Genomic DNA, 26,090 nt, shown 5'->3' with positions numbered 1-26,090 from the left:
TTTTTGGAGGGCAATTGGTGTAAAGTGACTTGCCCAAGGTCACATGACTAGTTTTTATGTTAAGTGTCTGAGGCTGGATTTGAATCCAGGTTCTCCTGACTCCAGGGCCAGTGCTCTATACTTAAGGCCCTTGTAATAGCTTAAGAGAGGGGAGGAGAGCCCAAAGCTGAGCTCTGGAAAAGATCTCAGGAAATAACAGTAAGAAGGACCTGAGACTTGGCACATCATTCCCCATACCTCAGGACTGTAACTTGATTATACTAAAAAACTGCTGAAAACAAAACAACAACCAAAAAATAGTAAGCAAAGGAGAAATAATCCAACTATAGACAGTTATGGATAGAGAATGATAGAGAAGATGTGGGTTCACATCTAGAGGAAGATAATGGAGCAAAAAAAGCCATTCTTTTTTCAATGAAATCTGTCAAATAAATGGTCCCAAGCACAAAAAGAGTTTTTGGAGGAGCTTAAAAATGACTTTAAAAATCAAATAAAAGATATTAAGGAAAAATTAGGTGAAAAAATAAGAACAATCCAAGAAAACTATGAAAGGAAAATCAACCAACTTGAAATAGAAGATCAAAAACTTAAAGAAGATAATTCCTTGAAAACTCGAATCAGGCAAAAGGAAACTAATGAACTTCTAAGACACCATGAAATAATAAAATGAAATCAAAAGAATAAAATATAGGAGAAAATGTGAAATATCTTGTCAAAGAACAACAGATCTGAAGAACAGATTGAGGAGGGAAATGTAAGAATAATCAGGCTACCTGAAAATTACAATAATAAAAAGAATATTAATTAAATATTACAAGAAATTTTCAAGGAAAATTTTTCCGAAATTCCAGAACAAGAAGGTGAAGCAGAAATAGAAAAAAAATGTCCACCATTCACCACCTGAAAGAGATCACAGGAGGAAAACTTAAAGGAATATCATAGTGAAGTTTCAAAGCTCCCAGGTTAAAGAAAAACATTGGAAGCAACAAGAAAAGAAAATAATTTAAGTATTATGGAGCTACAATAAGGATTACACAAGACCTAGCAGCTACTATGTTGAAGGACTGTACATCTTGGAATACTATATTTCATAAAATAAAAGAGCTAGGGTTATAAACAAGGGTAACTTACCCAGCAAAGTTAAGTATAATACGGGATTAAAAAAAAAAGCAGGCATTTAGTGAACTGAAAAACTTTCAGGTATTTGTGACACAAATAGTAGAACTTTATTTTGTTTTATTTTATTGCTTTTTGGAGGGCAATTGGGGTTAAGTGACTTTCCCAAGGTCACATGGCTACTTTGTGTGTTAAGTGTCTGAGGCCGGATTTGAGCTCAGGTTCTCCTGACTCCATGGCCGGTATTCTACTCACTGTGCAAATAGCAGAACTTCAGGGAAAATTCAACATATAACATTCAAGAGAAATATAAGGTAAATATTAACCACCAATTATAAGGAACTCAATAAGGTCAAATTGTTTACTTCTTATATGTGAAAATATTATCAGTACTCTTATGACTATCATCATTATTTGGGCAGTTTGATAAAAAGATTTGGGCTGAGCTGTGCATGATGAGGTGATTCATAAAATATAAAACTGTATAGGGAGATATAAAAAGAAGTAATTATCTCATACAAATTAGGCATAAAAGGAAAAAAATATGCAAAAGGAGCTAGTGGGGGAAGGGCAGGTACTGATGGAATCTTTCATTAGGAATGGGTTAAAGAGGAACAACATATATCTAGAAGAGTATAAAAGTCTTCAAAGTGGGGGACAGGATAAGGGAGGAATTTGATGGGTAGGTTAAGGACTAAAAGGGGAAAGTAGTGGTAGAAGTAAAGCAAAGAAGTGAGGAGGGATCAGAATAGGGTGAGATGAAAAGTGAGGAAAAATAGGAAGAAGGAAAATATATGACAAATAATTATAGCTTAGAATGTGAATGGGATAAATTTACCCACAAAATGGAAACTGATAGCAGATTAAAAATTGAATTCAATAATTCAGGAAAAACTATAAAAATGAGAGATACACAAAAAGTAACATAAAGGTCAGGATTAGAATTTATTATGTTAAAAACCAGGAGCAATAATCATGACTTCAGACAAAGTTAAAGCTAAAATAGATTTAATCAAATGAGAAGAATAGGGAAACTATACTATGTGTCAGCAATATTATTTAATATTGTTTTAGACCATTTAAAATAAATTAGACAGTATAAAATACCTGAAAATATACCTGCCAAGAAAGACACAAGAATTATATGAACATGAACATAAAACACTTTTTAAGTCAGATCTAAATAATTGAAGCAATATTTATTGTTCATGGGTAAAATAAAAATAATAAAAATTACCATTTTATCTAACCCATCTATTTATTCAATGCCATCCCAATTAAATTACTAAAAAAATTATCTTAATGTGTTAGAAAATAATAAGAAAGTTCATATGGAAGAACAAAAGATCAGAGACTTCAAAGAACCAGGGGAAAAAAAGATGTAAAGAATGCAGTGCTTAGCACAGTGCCATGATCATACTATAAACTTAACAAGTGTGTTCCGCCCCCTCCTTTCTTCCTCTCTCCCTTCCTTTCCTGCTTTATTTCTTTTTTATGTTATTTGTTGTTTACAAGCACCAAGTATGTAAGGCAATGATTACTATTTTTGAAGGCAGAGGACCTACATTCAAACTCTTGATTTGCTAGTAGCTGCTAATGTATCCTTAAATAATTTACTTGCCCTATATATTCCTTATTGTCTTCATCTGTAATGATAGGTTTAAATTAGATATCTAAATGTCTTTATTAATCTAATTCATGTGATTGAATGAAATTACATATTCAATTAATTCAATCCTTTTGATGTTTTCTTCCCTAAAACTGAAGTGATATAAAGACAAAAGTTTAATTTAAAAAAGGAGTTTTTAATCTTCTGCTTAATATTCATTCTTTTTTTATGCACTGTATACTGTCTCCATTTTTTTCTTACTGAAAATTTTGGAAATTTCCTAGTGTAAGTGCACTGAGTTAGAGATTCTCATGAGTGTTTTCCGTAAGAGCTAACTGTCTAAACCCACTGTTCAAATGTTGTAAGTGGTATGGCAGAATCAGAGAGGCAGATTGCCCTGGAATAGGACAGACACAGAAAACACATACCTGCTTCAACAAAGAGGTCAAGATATAAGGAGAAAGGGAAAATAATTTTAAGTGCAGCATTTGACACATCTGTAAGAAAATTTAACACACATACACATATACACATACATCATACATACATTTATTTATATGCATTTAAAAGAAAATTAGGGGTTCCTTGAGCATAATTTGGCAACTGGGGCTGAAGGAATGATGTCCTCCATAAGGAAAGAGGAATAGATTTAAAAAATAGAATCCAAGTCTGAATATAAGTCAGAGTTAGAGAGGCTCATGGGATATGGCTAACTTCTAGGACCTTGAGATCCAAGGTTAAGGCAAAAACAGGTAAGTTTACAGCCAGAATAGAGGTTTCAAGTCAAGGAGGGCATCAGGAGGTGTGTTGACAGGATGATTGGGAAAATGACAATTTTTAATGGATCAATATACTGTAGCAGCAAGCACCCCAAGCGTCCCCAGGGTGTCTGCCAACACAGGTTCTTGGATCTGCTTTGTTAAAGGAAAGCAACTCAAAATGGGTTAACAAGCTTACTTTAATCAGTCAAATATTTATCATTTACCTAGCTCAGGAGAAAAAAGGTCAGCACCTGAACTTCAGAGTATACAGACAGAATTATCAAGACAGAGAAACAAATCAAGTAGACAGGTTTCCAAAACTGTCCAACCATTACATCCATACCAAATCAATGTCTGGGTTTTTCAAAGCCCGGGGGGGGGGGGAGTTTAATAACCAATGGCTTCCCAGAGTCTCATATGATCAAATCACAGAACACTTCTCAAAGTGAGCCCCAAAACAAAGCTACACATCAGGGCTTATATAGCCTTCTCCTGGCTCAGAGAATGTAACAACCTTATTGACTCACTGGCCAATCAAGAAGTATCTACTGAAAAACAAGCCTCCCACCGCAGGCTCCAGGTGTACGTTAGCACAGGGGCAGGGAAGATCTTTAAAATTTACATTCCCAGTACATATACATTTCCAATTTTTTGGTCTTTTGTGGTAGCAGATATATTCCTCCCTCTGCTCATGTCTGATGTGTAGATGTGATGATGAATGGAGTCCTCTAACCTAGAGGTGCCATTTCGTGAGTCAACCATGCCAATAAAATTCTGGGCTCAGATAATTGTACAGGTATTACTCATTGGGAAGAATAAGGAGATAAGCTAGCATTTCTAGGAGCACTTCTAGTCCTACAGGTAGAATAGACAGGCTGCATGTTTGTCCTCCCATTCTTAATAGGAGGCAGATAGTCCAGGCATTTGAGCAAAACAAATTGCTTCCTCAGGTATTTGACACATTTGATCTTCCTTATTTAAGGGTGACTGCTTTCATATTTTGATCTTGGCATTAGATCCATCATATTTGCCCTCTAGGTGTAATTTATTATATTACATAGTCATATTGCTTGCTCCTGGCCCCTTGAATTCTGTTTCGTTCACTTGTTATCTCCCTTATCACTGTTCCTCAGACAAGTGTCTTACTCCTCTCTCCCTGAATTTTATTACACTGGTTCTTGACACAAGTTGTGGTACACATTAAAATCTCAGTCACTGCTCAATCCCCACATGCTATGGGATGCCTGAGATGAATGACTCATATGCCAAGTACAGCCTCTGATTTCAGCCAAAGTTCAACGGGCTGTTTCAAGGTGCAGGTCCTGGGCAGATCTCCACCCAGAGGGCCACATAAGAAAAAAATATTGACTAGATAAGTAGTAATTTTTCATAAAGACATCCAGATCCAATACTCTGACTAAAATGGAAAACAAATGATTTTGAGAAGTCTAACTCAATGAATATGGCCAGGCAATGAAAGAACAGAAATTATTTCTTTAATGAGTAGAGAAGACTACCAGCATTATTTTATCATTCTAGCAAAAATGAATGTCTTCTAGGACAGTTATATAGTGAGAAACTACCCTTATGAGTAATGTAAGTTTCATCACCCCAAAGTTGTATTAGAATATTCTTTTTAAGTATCACTAGTGGTCATAGTTTTACCATATCTCTATTATAATCCTAATTAAGAAAGAATTTCCAGTTCATTACTTTTAGTTGCTTAGACTATTCAATGTAACATGCGACTTATAACACTAGCACTTAATTGTAATTGGAAATATATATTCAGTTTTATTTAAACATTTTTTCATTAAATTAGAGCAAAAGGGTACTATGAATGAATGTTAGAAACACATTTTCCAACCAGAGATAAAGGCTTTAGAGTTGAACATGCTAGTTTCACATTGGATCATGGAAATAGCTAGGTGGAACAGTAGATAGAGCTTTGGGTGTGGAGTCAGAAAGACCTGAGTTCAGGTCCAGCCTTAGACACTTACTAGCTGTTTGATTCTGAGGAAGTCACTTAACCTCTGTATGCCTCAGTTTCCTCAACTATAAAATAGGTATAAAAATAACACCTACCCAACAGGATTATTAAGGTTAAATTATATTTGTAAATTATTATTAAATTATAAGATTAAATGATATTTGTAAAGTACTAAGCACCGTGTGTGTCAAATAGGTGCTATATAAATTCTTATCTTGTTTATAGTGGGTTATAGTTCTATTGCTTTCAGTAGCCAGTTTTAGAAGCAACTCTTGCCTCAAAAGAGGAGGAGGAGAAAAAAGAAGAGATGGAAGAATAAGAAGACAAAGACTAAAAGAAAGTCAAAGATGAAGATGAAGAAGCAGCAGCAACTGTTATTTATGAACATAAAGCAAGTTTTTAATTAATTTATTATTATTAATTAATGTTTTAAATTTATGAACTAAGCATGTTATTAATTCTAATTGTCTACAATTACTGATGCTTATTTCCTGATAGGAATGAATAATATTGCCAAAGACTTTGGAAGGATTAGAAAACTATAATGGACGGCAACATCTTGAAACCATCCTAGCAATTATCATTTAAAAATTGTAATGGCTTCAGAAATGGTTTAGCCTATCAATTTATTTTTCCATTTTCAATTCAGCTACTGTGGATACTCAACACATGGAAAATATTGAAGGGAGACAAAGATTGGCACCAGCTATGTTTCTTAAAAAGGACCAGCATGGCATAGCAAACTGAGAGACAGCCTTGAAATCAGGGATACTAAGTTTTGGGGTCTTCCTTGAATATATTCTAGCTGGGTGGTCATGGACAAGTAGGTTGACCTCTCTAGACCAAAAAACAAACAAACAAACAAACCCTCTCTATGACTATAAATTGGTGGCAGAAAAAACTCAATGGAGTGATATGAATAGACCCAGACTTTAAGGTGACATGGTAGGGGTGACAGGGAAATAGTGAATCTCTTCCATTTAGATTTTGGCAATGGAAGGGAAGAAAGAGATAGAAGAGCAGCTCAATGATGTTGCAGGGAAGAGCTACATTTTTATCTGCTAATGAATGTGTTCCTGAGGATAGCATACAAAGAAAAAAGAAAGAAAGAAAGAAAAGGAAAAAAAGAAAAGGCGACCTTGGTCAATGAACTCAATAATCTTTGTTCTTTTGTGTTATCTGAATATAGTTGTTTTTATTTTTTTTTAAACGTAGAATGTTATTGTTACCATGGTGAGCTAGCAAACTCTGAGAGTTCAAGGAAGATACAATTCCACAAAACGAGCAACATAAATTATGCCAAATTCATATACTGCTCATATTCTCATGATGTAAGCTTTAGAGTCACTTAAAACATATCATGGTAACCCCATAGTATACTCAAAACTCACCTCTGTTCTTAACCTCCTTATTTCTATAGAGGGTAAACTTTCAAGTGACCAAGGTTGGCAACCTTAAGTTATCCTTAATTGTTCATTTTCCTTCATCCCACATATAATAGTTGCCAGCTATCTCCATGGGCTTCCCTCAACTCATTCACATTACACTAGTTTCTCACTCTCATCCTCACCACCCATCACTGTTATAAAAGCCTATTGATTATTTGCCCTGACCCTTTCCAAAGCATCCTTGAGGCACAGACCTGATGATGTCACGTCCCTGCTTTAGAAACTCTTGTGGCTTCCTAATCCTTATAAAATAAAATACAAATGACTCTATATCACTTCCCTACATAATCCAACTCTAGATTATCTTTCTAGAATAATTTAATTTCATTCCTTTTCATGCATACTATGTTGCAGCCTAGATGGCCTGTTTTATGTTCCCCATATGTGTCATTCCAAATTCTGCCTTTTCACTGACTGCCCCCTCCCTCCCAGGCCTGGCACATTCTTATCTTTTGGAAAGCCTAGCATCTTTCAAGGCTCAGTCCAAATATCATTTCCTTAGGTCATTTCTGATCCACTTAGTTCATAATACTCTCCTCCTTCATTAAAACATTGTTGTTTTAATTTTGTATTTACTTATTTGTAGAATCACTATTTCCTTCCAGTAGAAGTCAACCTTCTTGAGGAAAATAACATTTTCATTTTTATCTTTGTATCCCCAGATATTTATTCGTGACCTCTGATTGTCATGACTTTCTTGTAAAAAGAGAACAAGCTTTAATATCAGAAATAATAAAAGCCATGTTAACTGGCCCAAGGCAGTTGGCTGCAAATGAAACCAATAAAGTTGATTTTAGAGAAATTCCATCACATATGCTATTGAAATCATGCATATATTTTACTTTCAAGTTTTACTACATGAACAGCTTTATGAAGATTCCTAAATTCCCAATTGTACCTGAAATGACACTGAAATTTAGGATGGCTTTGAACTTCCTAGATTGATAAGTGAAATAATTTATGATAAAAATATTAAGACATGTATTTGTTGATAATTATTATTTGCCATTATCAGAATACTAGTACAGAATCTAGCAGTCTAAGTAACATAAGTTTAATGAAGAATATCCCCTACTTGTTTTAGAGATTTTCATAGGAAAATAACACTAATAATTAATAATATTTAGTTCATATTAATAACACTATTTTAAACAAATATATTAAAAAGTTCTTAAGACAGATCATCTATCTTTTTTTTAAGCAATTGCTCAAGGTTACACAACCAGGTGTTTCTGGGTGGGTGCTAAGGGTCTGAGCCTGGGATTTGATCCCCAGGTCATCCCGACACTGGAGCTGGTGCTACCTGGCTACCCCCAGATCATCTATCTTGAACTTTTCTTTAGTTGCAAATGAAGAATAACATAATGCCTGTCAGATTGAATTGAAATAGAGAATGGACCAAGAAGGCTGTGTAGACATATGAACCAATTTGATTGTCATGCTTGGGGAAAAAGAAAAGCAAAACAGCCAGTTTTGGGGTGTTTCTAAAATTTAACTTGATGTAACTGTTTATTAGTCAAAATAATCAAACCAATTTTTGTGTGTGAATATATTTAGTTAGAAGCAATGAGATCCAGCCTTAGGGCCAAGAAGACTCATGTTCAGGTCTTATTTTTGACACACATGGGCTATGAGATCCGGAATAAGCCAGATTTTCTTGGGACTCTATGCCATTATCTAAGACTATAAATATCAGAAAGAGTGACAACTGGTAGTAGTAAAACTCCTAATGTTAGTAAAATAACATGCCCATTCCCTCTCCTTAAATAGCTTTATTAAGCAGTGTACTCCATCTGTTATTCTAAAGTTGTATCCATAGGAAATGAAGGGAGATTTTGAAAAAAGAAAAAAAAAATAAAGCAGCAACACTGCCAACTAGAAATAAATGAATGATGGTGATGCTGATAAGAAATACTAAGGCATAATATTTTATATATTTCATGGGGGAATAGAATGGGGTCATAGAAAGGCAGCAAGAATACCCACATTCAAATCCCACTTCTGTTATTTATGACCTATGTGACTTTAGGTGATTGATCAAGATCTCTAAGCTTCAGTTTCTTCTTCTATAAAATGGAGGGATTGGACAAAATAATCTCTAAGGCCCATTCTAGCTCTAAGTTAGAAATCCTATGAATATTTATACTTGTTGTTAATATTTTAGTTTTGAGGATGGGTTTAGATATAAAGCAAAGATAAGTTGGAGGAGACTTCTCTTGGCAGTATCTGGCCTAGCTTCTTCCATAATGCTCCACCCCTCAGAGCTGGGGCTTGATATATAGGCTCATCCACACTCCAGGCCCTGGGAACAATTGGACACCTGGACAGAAGAAATAAAAGGAGCCCTAGATTTATGTATTCATGAAATATTAGTAACCAATTATAAATAACTTCCATTCACCTAAACAAAAGAACATTTCTTTCTTCTACTAATATGGTGCTTTACAGTCTCCCCTATCCTCTATTCCATTTCCCCTGAAACCTATAGAACCCATTACTGTCTGGAAGTTCTGATCCTTGGACAGAAGACTGCTTTTGCACTACATCAAACAAGATATTTCTTTATGTTGTTGCAAGTGAGTCTCAACTAATATCCTACCTTGCTAATTTGTCATGGTGCAAAGATAATCTTACATTCTTGAAGGTTGTGGTATCAGGCCCTAAGTTCTAGGAGGAGCATTGAGGTGAAGCAGAAAGACAGATAAACAGACATGCAAACGAACTGTGGGCCTACCAGCTCTGGAACATCAAATAACTCAATCATCTCTCTGAACAAGTTCCTCTAGCAGAGAAAACTCCTATTAATTCCTCCAACCTATACAAATAGGTATATACTATAGATTTAGTATTAGAGACTTGCCTGCAGTACTAAAAGACCGGGCCTAGCCTGTATATATTAATGCTAGAACTTTTAACCAGATTTTTGTCATTCCAAATCCAGGTTTTTTCTACTATGCCATTGTTTCATGTTGTTAAGTCCAAACTGGGAAGTATAGATACCATGCCAGATTCTGAATCTGTTTTCTAAAGGGGGCAGGTGGGTGGAGCAATGAACAGAGAATGGGCCTTGGGACTCAAAGGTCTGAGTTTGAATTTGGTCCCAGACACTAACTACTAGAATGAATCTGTGCAAGATTCTTCTAAATTACACCAAACACTCTGTCTTAATTTTTTTTTGTCTAGAAATGAAAATAATAGCACCTTCTTAAGATTGTTGTGAGATAATTTGCAAACCTTATAAATGCTAATTATTGTTGTTGTTATCCAAAAAACAACCAGAAGTTCACCATCACAGAGTTGGCTACAAAGTGATGAATTATTTGGGGGCACAGTAAATCCCAAAAATTGTTGATCAAAAAGCATTTCTTAAGTGCCTACTATGTGTCAGGCATGGTGCTGAATGCTGAAGAAATGATATCATAAGTTCTGGAAGGGTTGTAAACTATACCAGTGAATATAATATCAACACCATGAAAATCACAGATTTTTTTTGAAGCACTGCAGTATGAATACTTTGCAAATAACATCCTTCTAGAACTAGATTAAGGCCTGCTGATTTCTAAGCTGTCATTTTTGATCAATTCTCATAGCTTTACGTAGATAAACATAAGTACTATAATGAAAAGGACTTTGAAAATGATGATAAAAGTTTTATATTTGAATGCATATTTATATGTTAAAGAATAGAATTTAAACTAATAAGTAATTTCTTTTTGTTGAGTTTTTTAAAAATTTATTTAAAATTAATTTGTTTACTTTTAGTTAACAGGATTTTTATTTTTTTAAATTAATTTGTTTGTTTACTTTTAGTTTACATGATTCAATTCCACAATTCCTTGAGTTTCATATTTTGTCCCCCTCCTTACCCTCATTTCACATTATACATTATTCAGGTTATAAAGATGGATAGTATCAGATGGAATGAAAAATGGTAAAGAGGACATAAAACCAAACAAGAAAAGGAAAAAGATCAGGTATTTTGCTTCCATCTGGATATAAACTCAGTTCTATCTAGTTCTTTCTCTGGATGCACACATTTCTCTCCATCATGAGTCTTTTGGGATTGACTTATACCACTGCATTGCTGAGAAGGGTCCAGTCTATCAAAGTTGGTCATCACACATATGTTGTGTCTGTAATTGTATACAAATTTCTCCTTGTTCTACTATTCTCCCTCAGCATCAGTTCTTTTAAGCCTCTCCAGGTAAATATGAAGACAGTCTGCTCCTCATTTCTTATAGAACAATACTATTCCATAACATGCATATAACACAACTTGTTCAGCCACTCCCCAATTTATGGGCACCCCCTTAATTTCCAATTCTTTCCACCACAAAAAGAGCTGCTATAAACATTTTTATACATATGGGTCGTCCTCCCACTTCTATGATCTCTTTGGGATATAACCCTAGGAGTGGCATTGCTGGATCAAAGGGTATGAAAGTATTTATAGCCCTTTGGGCATAATTCCAGATTGCTCTCCAGAAAGGCTGGATCAGTTCACAACTCCACCAGCAATGCATTAGTGTTCCAATTTGCCCACATCCTCTCCAGCATTTGTCATTTTCCTGTTTTGTCATCTTAGCTAATCTGACTGGTGAGATGTGGTACCTCAGAGTTGTTTTGATTTGCATTTCTCTAATCAATAGTGAATTAGAGCATTTCTTCATGTGCTTATAGATAGCTTTAATTTCTTTCTCTGAAAACTGCCTGTTCATATCCTTTGACCATTTATCAATTGGGGAATGACTTGTATTCTTATAGATTTGACTCAATTTTCTGTATATTTTAGAAATGACTCCTTTATCAGAGACATAGGTTGTAAAAATTCTTTCCCAATTTCCCACCTCCCTCTTAATCTTGGTTACATTGGCTTTGTTTGTACAGAAGCTTTTCAATTTAATATAACCAAAATTATCCATTTTGCATTTTATAATGCTTTCTAATTCTTGTTTAGTCATAAAGTCTTTCCCTCTCCACAAATCTCACAGGTTAACTATTCCTGGTTTTCAGAAATTGCTTACAGTATCAACCTTTATACCTAGATCATGCATCCATTTAGACTTGATTTTGGTATATGACATTGGATAATGGTCTATGCCCAGTTTCTGCCATACTATATTCCATTTTCCCCAGCAGTTTTTGTCAAATAGTGAGTTCTTATCCCAAAAACTAGGGTCTTGACGTTTATCAAACAATAGATTACTATAATCATTGGCTTCTGAATCTCATATGCCTAATTTATTCCATTGATCCACTCCTCTATTTCTCAGCCAGTACCAAGTAGTTTTGATGACTGCTGCTTTATAATACAGATTGAAATCTGATATAGATAGTCCACCTTCCCTGGCATTTCTTTTCATTAATTCCCTTGATATTCTGGACCATTTATTCTTCCAAATGAATTTTGTTACTATTTTTTCTAGCTCTGTAAAGTAGTTTTTTGGTAAATTAATTGGTATGGCCTAAATATATAATTTAATTTAGGTAAAATTGTCATTTTTATTATATTAGCTTGACCCAGGCACAAGCAATTGATATTTTTTCAATTAGTTATATCTTACTTTATTTGTGTGAAAAGTGTTTTGTAGTTGTGGTCATATAGGTCCTGGATTTGTTTTGGCAGGTAGATTCCCAAATACTTCATAATGTCTACAGTAACTTTAAATGGGATTTCTCTTTCTATCTCTTGTTGTTCAATTTCATTTGGAATATATAGGAATGCTGAGGATTTGTGTGGGTTTATTTTATATCCTGCAACTTTGCCAAATTTATTTATTGTCTCAAGTAGTTTTTTACTTGATTCTCTAGGATTCTCTAAGTATATCATCATACCATCTGCAAAGAGTGATAGCTTGGTCTCTTCTTTGCCTAATTTGATTCCTTTGATTTCTTTTTCTTCTCTAATTGCTACTGCTGACATTTCTAGCACCAGATTGAATAAGAGGGGTGATAGTGGACACCCTTGTTTTACCCCTGATCTTATGGGAAATGCTTCTAACTTCTCCCCATTACATATAATACTTGCTGATGGCTTTAAATAGATGCTACCTATTATTTTAAGGAAGGCTCCATTTATTCCTATACTTTCTAATGTTTGTAATAGGAATGGATGTTGTATTTTGTCAAAAGCCTTTTCTGCATCTATTGAAATGATCATGTGGTTTCTGCTTGTTTTATTGTTGATATGATCTATTATACTGATGGTTTTCCTAATATTAAGCCATCCTCGCATTCCTGGAATAAATCCTACCTGATCAAAGTGTATTATACTTGAGATAAGTTGCTGTAGTCTTTTGGCTAGTATTTTATTTAGAATTTTTTCATCTATTTTCATGAGGGAGATTGGTCTATAATTTTCTTTCTCTGTTTTTTCTCTTCCTGATTTAAGTATCAGTACCGTATTTGTGTCATAAAAAGAATTTGATAGGACTCCTTCATCACTAATTTTTCCAAATAGTTTGTAGAGTATTGGAATCAATTGTTCTTCAAATGTTTGATAGAATTCACTAGTAAAGCCATCTGGCCCTGGAGATTTTTTCCTAGGGAATTGACTTATGGCTTGTTCAATTTCTTTTTCTGAGATGCGGTTATTTAAGTAATTTACTTCCTCTTCAGTTAATCTGGGCAACTTGTACTTGTAAATATTCATCTATTTCCCAAAGATTGCCAAATTTATGCACATACAATTGTTAAAAATAATTCCTAACAATCATTTTGATTTCCTCTTCATTGGAGGTAGATTCATTTTTTATACTCATAATTTGGGTTTCTCCTTTTTTATTATCACATTGACTAAGGTTCTATCAATTTTGTTGGTTTTTTCATAAAACCAGCTCTTCATTTTATTTTGTAATTCAATAGTTTTCTTAATTTCAGTTTTATTAATATCTCCTTTGGTTTTCAATATTTCTAATTTAGTATTTAATTGGAGATTTTGAATTTGTTCTTTTTCTAGGTTTTTCAATTGCATGCCCAGTTCGTTGAGCTCCCTTTTCTCTAATTTAATCATGTACGCACTCAGGGATATAAAACTTCCCCTAAGAACTGGCTTTAATGCATCCCACAAATTTTGGTGTGTTGTCTCATTATTATCATTCTCTTGAATGAAATTATTGATTGTTTCTATAATTTCTTGTTTGACCCACTCATTCTTTAGGATTAAATTGTTTAATTTTCAATTAGTTTTTAGTCTGTCTTCCATGGCCCTTTATTGCAAATAATTTTTATTGCATCATGATATGAGAAGGATGCATTTAATATTTCTTCCTTACTGCATAGAATTGTGAAGTTTTTATGCCCTAGAATGTGGTCAGTTTTTGAGTATGTGACAGGAAACACTGAGAAGAAAGTATATTCTTTTTATCCCCATTCAGTATTCTCCAGATATCTATCATACCTATCCTCTCTAAAATTCTGTTCACCTCCTTAACTTCTTTCTTGTTTATTTTGAGGTTAGATTTATCAAGTTCAGAGAGGGGGAGATTAAGGTCTCCCACTAGTATAGTTTTGCAAGCTATTTCTTCCTCTAATTCCTTTACCTTCTCTTCTAGGAATTTGGATGCTATGCCACTTGGTGCATATATGTTAAGTAACGATATTGCTTCATTCACGATGGTGCCTTTTAACAGGATATAGTTTCCTTCCTTATCTCTTTTAATTAGGTCAATTTTGCTTTTGCTTTATCTGAGATAAGGATTACTACCCCTGCTTTTTTTTACTTTAGCTGAGGCATGATATATTTTACTCCAGCCTTTTACCTTTACCCTGTATGTATCCCTCCTTTTCAGATGTGTTTCTTGTAAATAGCATGTTGTAGGAGTATTATTTCTAATCCATTTTGCTATCGGTCTCTGTTTTATGGGAGAGTTCATTCCATTCACATTTACAGTTATGATTCTTATCTGTTTCTTTCCCTCCATCCTATTCCCTTCCCTGTTAATGCTCATATTTTTCCCCTTCTCCCTTCCCCCCTTAATAGTTTTCTTTTTGATCACCGCCTCCCTCAGTATTCCGTTATCAGCACCCTCCCTTTTCTTCCCCTTTCCCATTACCTCTTCCTACCCTACTAACTGCCCCCTCCCTTTTATAGCCCTTTCCCTGTCCTATAGCCTGTAGGATATTTTTATACTTAATGATGTATGTTATTTCTTCTTTGCGCCAAGAGTGACAGGAACAAATCTTATGCAAAGCTCTTCTCCTTCCCCTCTTTCCCTCTAAAATCATACTTTTTGCATTTCTTCTCCATAGAGTCCTATGCTTAACTGATTGTTATTCCCTCCTTGCACCTGAACCAATGAGGGAAAAGCTCATATGATTCTCGTCTCCCTCCCTTCTTTTACTCTGCTATACTATTTTTATGCCTCTTTGTGTGGCATAAGTTACCCTTTTCCACTTCATTCATTCCTCTTCTTCCATTGCAGTCCCTTTGTAGACCTTAATAAGTTTTTTTTTAATCATCATTTTGTGTATTTTATACTCATACTTTCTAATTGTCTATAACCAGTTTGCTCTTATCAAATAGCAGGGTGTGTGTTTGTGTGTGTGTGTGTGTGTTTTCCTTGTTTACCTTTCTACGTCACTGTTGCATCACGTAATTGGAGGTTGAATTTTCCATTGAGTTTTGGCATTTTTATTAGGAAGGTCTGGAACTCTGTTATATCGTTGAATGACCATTTCTTTGCCTGGAAGAATATCATCAGTGTCAGTGGGTATGTGATCCTTGGTTGTCGCCCGAGCTCTTTTGCCTTCTGGAAAATTGTATTCCACTGCCTCCAATTTTTCCGTGTAGAGGCTGCCAAATCCTGTGCGATCCTCACTGTGGACCCTCGATATTTGAATTGTTTCTTTCTGGCTGCTTGAAGTATTTTCTCTTTTATCTGGTAGTTCTGGAATTTGGCCACAACATTTCGAGGACTTTTCAGTTTGGGATCTCTTTCTGCAGGTGTCTGGTGGATTCTCTCGATTTCTATTTTACCCTCAGGTTCTAATATTTCACAGCAGTTTTCCTTAACGAGCTCTTGGAGAATGTTGTCCAGGCTCATTTTTTCATCATGATTTTCTGGTAGGCCTATGATTCTCAGATTATCTCTCCTGGATCTGTTTTCCAGGTCAGTTATTTTTCCATTGATGTATTTTACCTCTTTTTCTAATTTTTCATTCTTGTTCTTTTGTTTGACTAATTCTTGGTTCCTCATAGAGTTATTTGTTTCCATTTGGTTGATTCTAGTTTTTAGCAAATCATTTTCCTTGGTTAAGTTTTGGAGCTCCTTTTCCATATCATACACTTTTCTTTTTAGAGAGATGTTTTCTTCATTATAATGTTTTTCTAATTCTGCAATTTTGGTTTTGAGAGAATTATTTATTTTGTCTTCTATCTCTGTCATTTGGTTTTCAAAGTTCCTTTAGATCTCATCTAGGAGAGCTTTCTGTGCTTGGGACCAGTTCCCTGTTGATGTTTCAGCTGTGGGTGTGGAGTCCACATTGTCTCCCTCTGAGGTTGGTTCCTCCCTGTGAGGATAGTAGGACTCCAGAGTCTTTGTCTTTGTAGTCTGCTTTCTGATAGGGGCTTTTTATTTTTTTTAATTTCTGGGCTATGAAGTGGTAGCCACAGGAGTATTTGCTCTCTGGGACAGGGGCCCCTGAATTTGGTTTTTACCTTGCTCTTTCTAGTCCCAGCCCTTTGATGATAGGCCTGGTAGTGGCCTTTGTGGTTGGTGGGACTTGCCCTCCGAGTTGATCAGGCCTCTTCTGGGCCTGCAATACTAATAAGTAATTTCAATAGAGACAGTGTAATGGATAGGGAGTTATTTTCAGAGGGAGGAAGACCTGAGTTGAAATGTCACCTCCGAAATGTACTAGCTATGTGATTTTGGACAGAGAGTTCAAGCTCTCAGTGCCCCCAGGCAATTCTCTGTGGCTCCGATTTGCCAAACACTTGCAAGTTTGCTCACTGGGAGTCCCCCACACTTATGAAATTATAATTCCACACTGGAAAAAAATCAATGTCTATGAAATGTCTTTAAATATAAATATCTTGTGACTTTTTAGACTTAGCAAAAATGAAAATCTTAAATGTTTAGAAGCACCACAAGTACTATCATATAAGTTTATATTTTAATATGTTAAAAATTACATAAGCAATTATGTAATTACATAAGTAATTATTAAATGGAAGAGGCAATATTACATGTAGTAGGTATGTTATACATGTTTGACAAAACTGAAGATGCTTTTGTGACATTTTGAAGAGTAAAGCTATTGATTAAATCTTTAAATTACAAATTGTGCATTTTTATGATTAATAATAATGCATGTGTAACCAAATAAAATATTCATGTTGTAAAGCATATGTGAGATCCTCAGGGTAGTTTTTTTTCTTATAGTATTGCTGTCTGAAGTTTATTCTTGATCTTCTGTGAAAATGACTTTCTCAGCACTTTGTTACTATCAGACTAAAAAAGAGCTAAATTTTTGTTTTCCAAAACTAGGGGAAGTCAGCTAAATCTTTTCTGGATGGTTAGATACAACTCCTGGAGACATAAATGTTTTTCTTAATATGTGTGCTATGTAGGTTTTGAATTTCAAGAAACAGACAAAGCCTCACACTAAATTATCTAACTACAGGTCTTATTTTAAACTGTACAGATAAATTCACTCATACAAGAAGACCTATGCACAGCTGCTTCACTGCTAAGTCCCACTTTTTGTCTGGTCCAAGGAAATGAATCTGTACAGTTGCTCCCAGAATGTGACCTATCTAGATGTAACTCAACTACCAAAGGGCACAAAGATTTTAGTGGCTTAGCAATTTTCTACTGAGTTTTAAAAGGGAAGCTTCATTTCAGCTTTAAATCTGTAAGATGGTGTAAAACATTTATCTTACCATTTAGAGTACTTGCTAATCCTCAATAGATTGATTTTAATTTAACTTAGCAATTCTCCACTGATTAACATTATTTGGACTGAAATTTATAACCAAGAGAAGTTCTTGGGAATTCCTGATGTTAAGTCAGATGGTTTCTTAGTACAGAGGACTGAGATTTAGTGCTAGACCCAAGAAGATCAAAGGACACACTTAGTCTAGCAATCTGCTGAGTTTTTATTTGAGGTTCTTATCTGAATGTAGTGAATCATATTTTTATCCATAACTAGGATTTTTCAGCCTACCCTTATCAGGAAGTGACTTTTCAGTCACTGCAATATACCAAATTTAAATGGACAGCAAGAAGTCATGACAAGACCAGTAAATTATAAATATTCAACAGTTACCACAAGAATAGCAGAGGGTGGTTGATCAGGGTGCCAAGAAGAGGCAACATATCCAATCTTTTGGTAAACCTAGAAAAGAATGTGGAATGACCACAGGCATGCCAAGGATAGTTGGAAGGTGTAATAAATGAATCAAAGGGGGTGGCTAGGTGGCACAGTGAATAGATCACCAGCCCTGGAGTCAGGAGGACCTGAGTTCAAATCCAGCTTCAGACACTTAATACAAAAACTAGCCATGTGACCTTAAGCAAGTCACTAAAACACAATTGCCTTCCAAAAAAAAAAAAAGCAAAAAACTAAAAAAATTAAAATCAATCAATCAATCAAAGGAAAAGATAAGGATGCTAATAGACTAAAAGATGTTGAGAAAACCTAGTATAGCAATAGACCTCCTAAAAAAAAAGCAGAGCAGAAGGAGCTAAAAAAATTCAATGACATAATTATAAATATCAACCAGGCAGAGATAAGAAGGAGAAATTAAACTACAGAGCCATATCAATGATGAATATTAATACACATAGATTGAATAGGATATTAGCAAAGAAGCTATAGCAATAAATTAAAAAATTAGTCACTATATACATCAAATATATACTGTATAATAAATGTAGGAAATGAAGAGATGGTACATCAGTATAATAGATCATATTAAAAAATTAAAATCACATGAAAAAAATTTGACATCCTTTAGTACTCTCTAGTATGAAAATTACTAAGAAGTATAGGAATAAATTAACTTTTCCTCAACATGAGACACAAGAGTTATCTAAAGCCAAGAACTAGCATTATTTGTTATAGAAAAACCTTTTCTTAAGATTAGGGGGAAAAAGGCATTGTTATCAGTATTATTTGATATTGTTCTAGAAATGGTAGCTATATCCATAAGAGAAGGAAATTGAGGGAATAAGCATTGGAAAGAAGAGACACAATTCTCTCCTTTTATAGATGATAAGATGGTTTACACAGAGATTATGAGAGATTCAAAGAAAAAAATAATTAAAACAATAACTTCAGAAAATTAGTAGGACATAACATAAACCCACAAAAGTCACAAGTCTTTGTATATTACTAATAAAACCCAGCAGGAGGAGACTGAAAAACAAATTCCATTGAAAATAACTTCATAATGCATAAACTACATTGGAAATAATCATTATAATAATAATAATGCATACATATGAAGTACTCTAAGGCTTATGAGGCACTTTTCCTGCTGTGGTAGGCCTGCTTTGACTAGGCTGGCTCAGGTCTGACCAGGCCACTTGGGTATCACATTCAGAATTGGAAAGAAGTAAGACATTCATAGTCAATCTTAGCGATAACAAAAAGAAGTTTCTTTACCCACAGCAGGGGAAGAAAAGTGAGAGGTAGAAAAGGATCGTTGAAAACTCAGCCTTGATTCATTTAGATTTAGCTTTCCTGTTCTGGTGCTGGTCATGCTGCCGGTCTGTGGTCAGATCCTGAGGGAAGAGAACCAGCCCTTTATACTCTGGCTCTGTTTTGTACCCAGTCCACGAGAAAACTATTCTGGTGGCCTAAGATTTAGTCCCCTGAGCCAAAAATGGCTCAAACTGTCATGAGGACAGTTGCAATATGTAGTAGGGGAAAAGTAGACCTACCTACATGGGATAGGCCATTACAAAATACTGTCCAACTGCTGTTGGACATTAATAATCTTGTTTGGTCATTAGTGCCTGGATGTAGATGTTTATATTTCCCTTTTACAGAAAACAAAATTGAGACTCAGAAATACAAAGTATCTTAAAAAGGTCACATTCAGTTACTTGTGAAGGATCACACTTCTAGTAACTAGTGTGAAGTATGATGTGAAGGAATCCAAGAAGACCAGAAAGCAGAGATGGGGAAGGACAGAGTTCCCAACATGGGGAATAGCTAGTGATAATACAGTCAGGAGACGGTATGTCCTGTCTGAAGAAAAAAGCAAGGGAGCCAGTTTAAATAGAGCATAGAGTAAGCAGAAAAAAGAAAGATGCAAATACATTGGGGAAGTAGAAAGGGACAAAAATATGAAGGATTTTAAAAGACAAACAGAATTTTATATTTGTTCCTAGAGGCAATAGGAAGTATCTTTCACAAGAATAACAATGAGGAAATTCATTAAATAATCAAGGATCGAGATGATTATGGAAGATAAAATTGAAAATTTCAATGATGTTAAATAAAAAAAGACTTTTGCCCCAAATCAAATAAAAGTAGCTAACTTGGTAGAGTAAAAAATAAATCTCTGGATTGGGAGTCAGAGAACCTGGGTTCAATTTAGGGCTCTACGACTTTCTAACTGTGTGGTCACAAATGGATCATTTCACCTCTCTGGGCCTCAGTTTCAACTACAAAATGAGTTATTGAGATTATATGACTATTAATATCTCTTTCATCTCCAATTCTATGGTCCTATGACAGAAAAATAAAATAATCTATCCTTTGGGGAAAACAATCTTCATATCAAGTATCTATCATAAAGCTCAGACATCAAAAACATATGGAGGTTATTCCAAATGCATAAAAACAAGAGTACTTTCTCAGTACATAAATACTCAAAGTGTTATGAACAATTCACTTTCAAAGGAAAAAATATAAACTCTCCAAAAAGACATGAAATAATGTACAAAACAATTAACAAATAAATCAACATAAACAAAAACAATTATTTCTTACATCCATCAGTTTTGCAAGTGGCATAAGATGAATATGGTCAAAGTTGGGGGGGGGTTATGGTAAGACAGGCACAATGATGCACTGTTGGTGAAACTTTGAATCCATCCATCTGTCCTGAAGAAAAGCAATTGAAAATTATAATTAAAAAGGCATCAAACTATGCCCTTTGACCAAGGAATCAAAAGGAAGGGATATAATGCAAGATGGGTACATCTTAATTGAGAAATAGCTAACTATATTGTGGAGAGAAAATTGCATAAGAAGTTGAGAATTAGAGGTTTTTTTCTTTCTTTTTTTCTTTAAATCTTAAATACATAAAGAAGAAAAGAAACATATTATAAACTTAAATATTGAAACAAATACATAAGAGAAAGAAAAAGAAAACATTGCCATGTGCACAGCAAAACATAAGAGAAGATTCAAAATGTACAGCAATTTCCATTTCAAGAAAACCTATATAATAATTACTAAGCATTGTGTTGAGAGCTGCCCATTTTTTCTTCCTTTAAAGTTTTCTTTTGTTCTCTGCTGTGCACTTTTTCTTTGTTTTTCTTCTCCCTCCTTCCTCCCCTACCCTTGAAGGCTAAAATTAAGCCCTCACATGCATATATTTTTCTATATGTATGTATATTATATATGTACATATATACATGTACACATATATGTTTGTATGTACACATAAGAAGTAGGTTTTAAAAAAAGAAAATATTTATCATACTATATTATTATATTAAATTACATTATGGTTAAGATTAGAGTATCCTAAAAACTAGAGTTGAATTTTAAGCTTAAATAATTTCAGAAGTATAGATGCTATAAACTTATAAAAACATCATTTGAAAGTTTATTTTCTGCTTTACCTATTTAGCTGATTAATTTTAAATAATATATTTTGAATGTTAATAAGATAGGACACTTTGTATGCATTGTTTGTGTGACAGTTTCTGGATGTCATTTTCTCTGACGGGAGGATTAATAAAGGAGGTCTTCTTTCCTGAGGACTTTCCTGCCCACTATAGTCATCATATGATGAATTTTAATTATAGGATCACATCAAAACTGCCAGGTAGGAATCAAAACATTTTGGATGATCTTAAGGCTAGGATTATAGATACAATTCTTTCAATCATTGAGTAGCCACTGTTAACGGTCTTTATAGAGTTCAAAAATGTATATATAGTACTATGATAATTGGTGAATTTTAATAAGAAATATATCAATATTTTAAAAAATTAATTGTTAGTCTTTCAAATCACCAACTTGGGTAATTTATGCTTTTGAAGTTACTGAAGCTTTAAAATTCACTAAGCCTTTTGGGATACCTTGCATAATTTCATTAAAAAACCGCAAACTTTACCCCCCCCTTTTACCTCCCTCTCCCCCCTCTGTGTATATGTGAATATATGCCTATATATAAATACACACATATCTGTATGCATATTTCACATATACTTACATATAAATACATACATATCTCTATCTCCCTGTATTCTTGTTTTATTCTCTAATTCTAGAGAGAGTGGATACACCACACCTCAACCTCCAGTTCTACTTCCAGCCTAGCCCTTACAAACATCATCAAGGGAATTCATCTTCAGCAACTGCCAATCAATTGCCACCCTCAGTGTAGGCAAGACAACCTACCTGAAGCAGCAAGGTACCCTCAGCAAGAGACAAGAAATAGCATGATCCAGGCAAATGAAACCACCATCACTATCTTAACCACCATCTCTCTTTACACACCAATGCATAAAACATAGGTCCCTGAAACCAAGAGCCTTTGGAATAGCATTATTATTTTTTGTCCAGTGCTCAAATCATCATTTTTTTAAAGAAGAAAATAAATATTGATTTAGTGATTGATTGAGGAGTCTCCTCCCATTTCAGTCAGATAACTGACAGACAACAATGTTACATAACACAGAATACTTAATTAGTAACAAACAAAACCACCACCCTCAAAAATATGAAGACTGAGCACTGAGAGATTAGTTGATGACCAGTGTAGGAATTAGCTGAAATGGCAAGCCATTTTCTTTGATCTTTCTCCTGGCACCAAGTGGAAAACTTTTGTACTCCTGAGTCTACCCAAGCAGAACAATGGCCAGAGATGACTGCCAAAATTCATTCCCTAAACTTTCTTGGTCTTACCATAGACCTAGCATCTGAGTTATACCTTAGTGTGAATTATTTTATTAGTTTGTTAAAAAGATAGGGAAGCTGTAGTTGATGTAGGAGAGCAAGAAAAAAGAGATAGTTATTTCAGAAAGGAACCTTCCTGAAGAGTCTACCACAATGGAGTTTTCTAGCATTAGTCCGTCTATAAGCATTTTTAAAATACCTGATATGTACCAGGTACTCTGTTAAGCACTAAGTATACAAAGGTAAAAAAAAAGAAAAATCTCTATTCTCAAGAAACTACATTCTAATAGGGGAAAGAACAACATATGTAAGTATATACATAATAAATGTAAAGGAATATATGCAAATAACTGCAGAGTACTTTAAAGCAACATAGTCTGGCCATTCCAAGTCTAGTGACTAGAAGGCAAGCCATCATTCCTGAAAGCAGCCCCATTAATATTCAGGCTGGCAACTGCTCCTTCAGGTGCTACAACTCAAGACTCTGAAAAGAAAGTTCTGACTATCATAGCTCTTGGCTCTGTCAAGGGGTTCAAATATTAGAAATGGCATTAAAGAGAGGTATTACTATCTCCTCTGTGGTTGTGACCCACCGACCATGAGATTTTTTTTATCTGACAATTGAAACTTTCTATATGTATTATCTTCTACTTCAGATTATGAGCTCCTGGAGAGAAGGGACTGTCTTTTCTATTTACATGCCCAGAGCTTAGAACAGTGATTTACACATAGTGAGCACTTACTAAATGTTTTCTTTCATTCTTTCTTTCTAGTTCATTACCTTTCTACCAAACAGTGGGAGATGATTTATCGTCAATCTTTTGAAGTCATGATGGGTTGTTTGCTGTTTTGATCAGAATTCTGCTGTCTTTTAACATAATTTCCTCTTACACAGTTATTGTAGTCATCACATAAATCCATCTCATGATTCTTCTCATTTCATTGTGTATCAGTTCATACTAGTCTTTCTATATTTAGAATAGCCTGGCATATTTATTGTTTCTTAATATATCTTTCACTCTTTTGTGGATTGGGTCACTCCTCTCATGTGCATGACTTTCTTTCTAGTTTCTCCCTTAGTCCCTCCACATGGGATGCAAAATAAACATGCTAACTTTTACTTCCTGTGCATAAAAAATGAGCAATATAATAGAAAGCTGTGGGAAAGCAGTCAGAACACCTGCGTTCTACAATTCACCACTTTAAGCAAGTCACTTCACAATTCTTGGTCTCACTTCTTATCTCAAAATACTGAAGTAGAAAGAGTGAGTTGGGGGTGGTCTATCAACCTCTGACATTACCCTTACTCCTCCTTTCCACGAGGTTAGCAACCCTCCTCCTATTTCTAATCCTTCATTTGCTCTATTGCTGGGGGTCGAGTTGGAAGAAGTAGGGAGACTGTTTCATTCTCCTACCAAGCCCACCTCATATTATATAGGCTTCTTGGGGAAAAGGGGAGGGTGATCTACTGGTGCTCACAAGTTTTTTGCCTCCATCTTCAAGGGAGTAATTAAATCAATGATGTTCTCAGCTTTAAGTTCAAGGGATTAAATTATCCCTTGATAATTATCCAGAGAGAGGAAATTTGGACCTTCTTAGAATCTAGATAAATTTGTGAAAGGCTGGCTCTGCCATGCTAAAAGTAAAAAACAATCTAGTTGATCACCAAAATATACAGCTTGCTACTTGGGGAAAGAAACAAAATGAACTTTTAAAAATGACTAAATTTACCATTTATCCACATATTTGGGGTCATGGGCACATAGTCAAAAAGGAAACAAAAAGGTAGCATGGCAAAGTGGATAAAGCATTGAACCTGAAATAAAGAAAAATTGAGCTCAACTCCAACTTTTCACTCTTCTTCCTTGACCACTGCCCAAATCACTTAAAAGTTGCTGACTCTCAGGCAACTCTCTGAGCACATAAGTTACTGTGAAGTGGAAAGAGAAAGGGAATAAGCATTTATAGAACATCTACTATGTCAGATCCTGTGTTAAGCTCTTTACAGATATTTTCTCATATCTTATATCTATAAGTTAGTTATTTCTATAATTTATAGAACAATGTGTCTTATATTAGTGGAGGGAGCTCACATAGTAATATCGGCATGGGCAAATGAAGGAAGAAGCATTTATTAAGCAATTATTAGGTGCTGAGGATACAGAAAAAAACCCAAGACAGTCAGCCCATGCACTCAATGTATTCTATTAGTGAAATTGCAGTCTATTAAATTCTATCCACCTCCAGAGAAAGAACTGATTGAGTCTGAATACTGATTGAAACATGCTTTTAAAAAATGTGGGTTTTTTTGGCCTGTATTTTCTTTTTCGACATGGCTCATACGGAAATATGTTTTGCATGACTGCACATATATAATTTATATTAAATTGTTGCCTTCTCAAGGAAAGTAAAGGGGAGAGAGAGGGAGAGAAATTAAAAATCAAAATTAAAAAAAAGAATATTAATTGCTCTTACATATAATTGGAAAAAATAAATTAGAGAAAAATAAAAAGAAATTACTTTCTATTAGTGAAAAACAACACAAAGAGTCAGTCATAGAGAGCTGTTTTCATCAACAAAATCACACAGATAGTGAATAGGGTCTTAGTGCTATTGGTTTTTATGTCTTTTTCTGGATTGATAAATTTTGTTTAATTTACTGTTATGGGAATGGGAATCTGAAGATCTTCCCTGCCCCTTGGCCCTTTGATAGGCTTAAGTGACTCTGAGAACCTTTCCTGATTTCAAAATATACTCTGTTCCCTAATAGTCTGAATGTGGTCACATGGAACCTGTGGCAGGAGGCTTGTTTTTCAGAAATGCCTACACCTTGTTACTTTGTAACTGGGCAGTTGGTCAAGAGGGTTGGGACATTCTCTGACTCAGGAGAAGGCTATATATACCCTGTTGTGAGGTTTTGCTTTGGGGCTTACTTTGAAAAGAGTTGTATGACTTGATCAGATGAGACTCTGGGCAGCTGTTAAGCTTCCCCACTTCCCCCCAGGCTTTGAAAACCTAGATGTTGGTGCTTCCCTCTCTGGTAATTGACTAGGTATAGATGTAATGGACAGACAGTT

General features: G+C 34.7%; 1 pseudogene; it reads left to right on the top strand.

Moving 5' to 3' along the window:
• The first annotated feature begins 6,291 nt into the window (after nucleotides 1-6,291).
• LOC138155147 (elongin-C pseudogene) lies at nucleotides 6,292-7,869 on the top strand (annotated as a pseudogene).
• The last annotated feature ends 18,221 nt before the right edge of the window (nucleotides 7,870-26,090 follow it).

The sequence above is a fragment of the Petaurus breviceps genome, unplaced genomic scaffold (assembly GCF_028583685.1).
Source record: "Petaurus breviceps papuanus isolate PSGF00001 unplaced genomic scaffold, PetGlider_PUasm1.0 91133, whole genome shotgun sequence".
Taxonomy (NCBI): domain Eukaryota; kingdom Metazoa; phylum Chordata; class Mammalia; order Diprotodontia; family Petauridae; genus Petaurus; species Petaurus breviceps.
The sequence above is the reverse complement of the archived record's forward strand: the minus strand, read 5'-3'. Positions and strand labels throughout refer to the sequence as shown.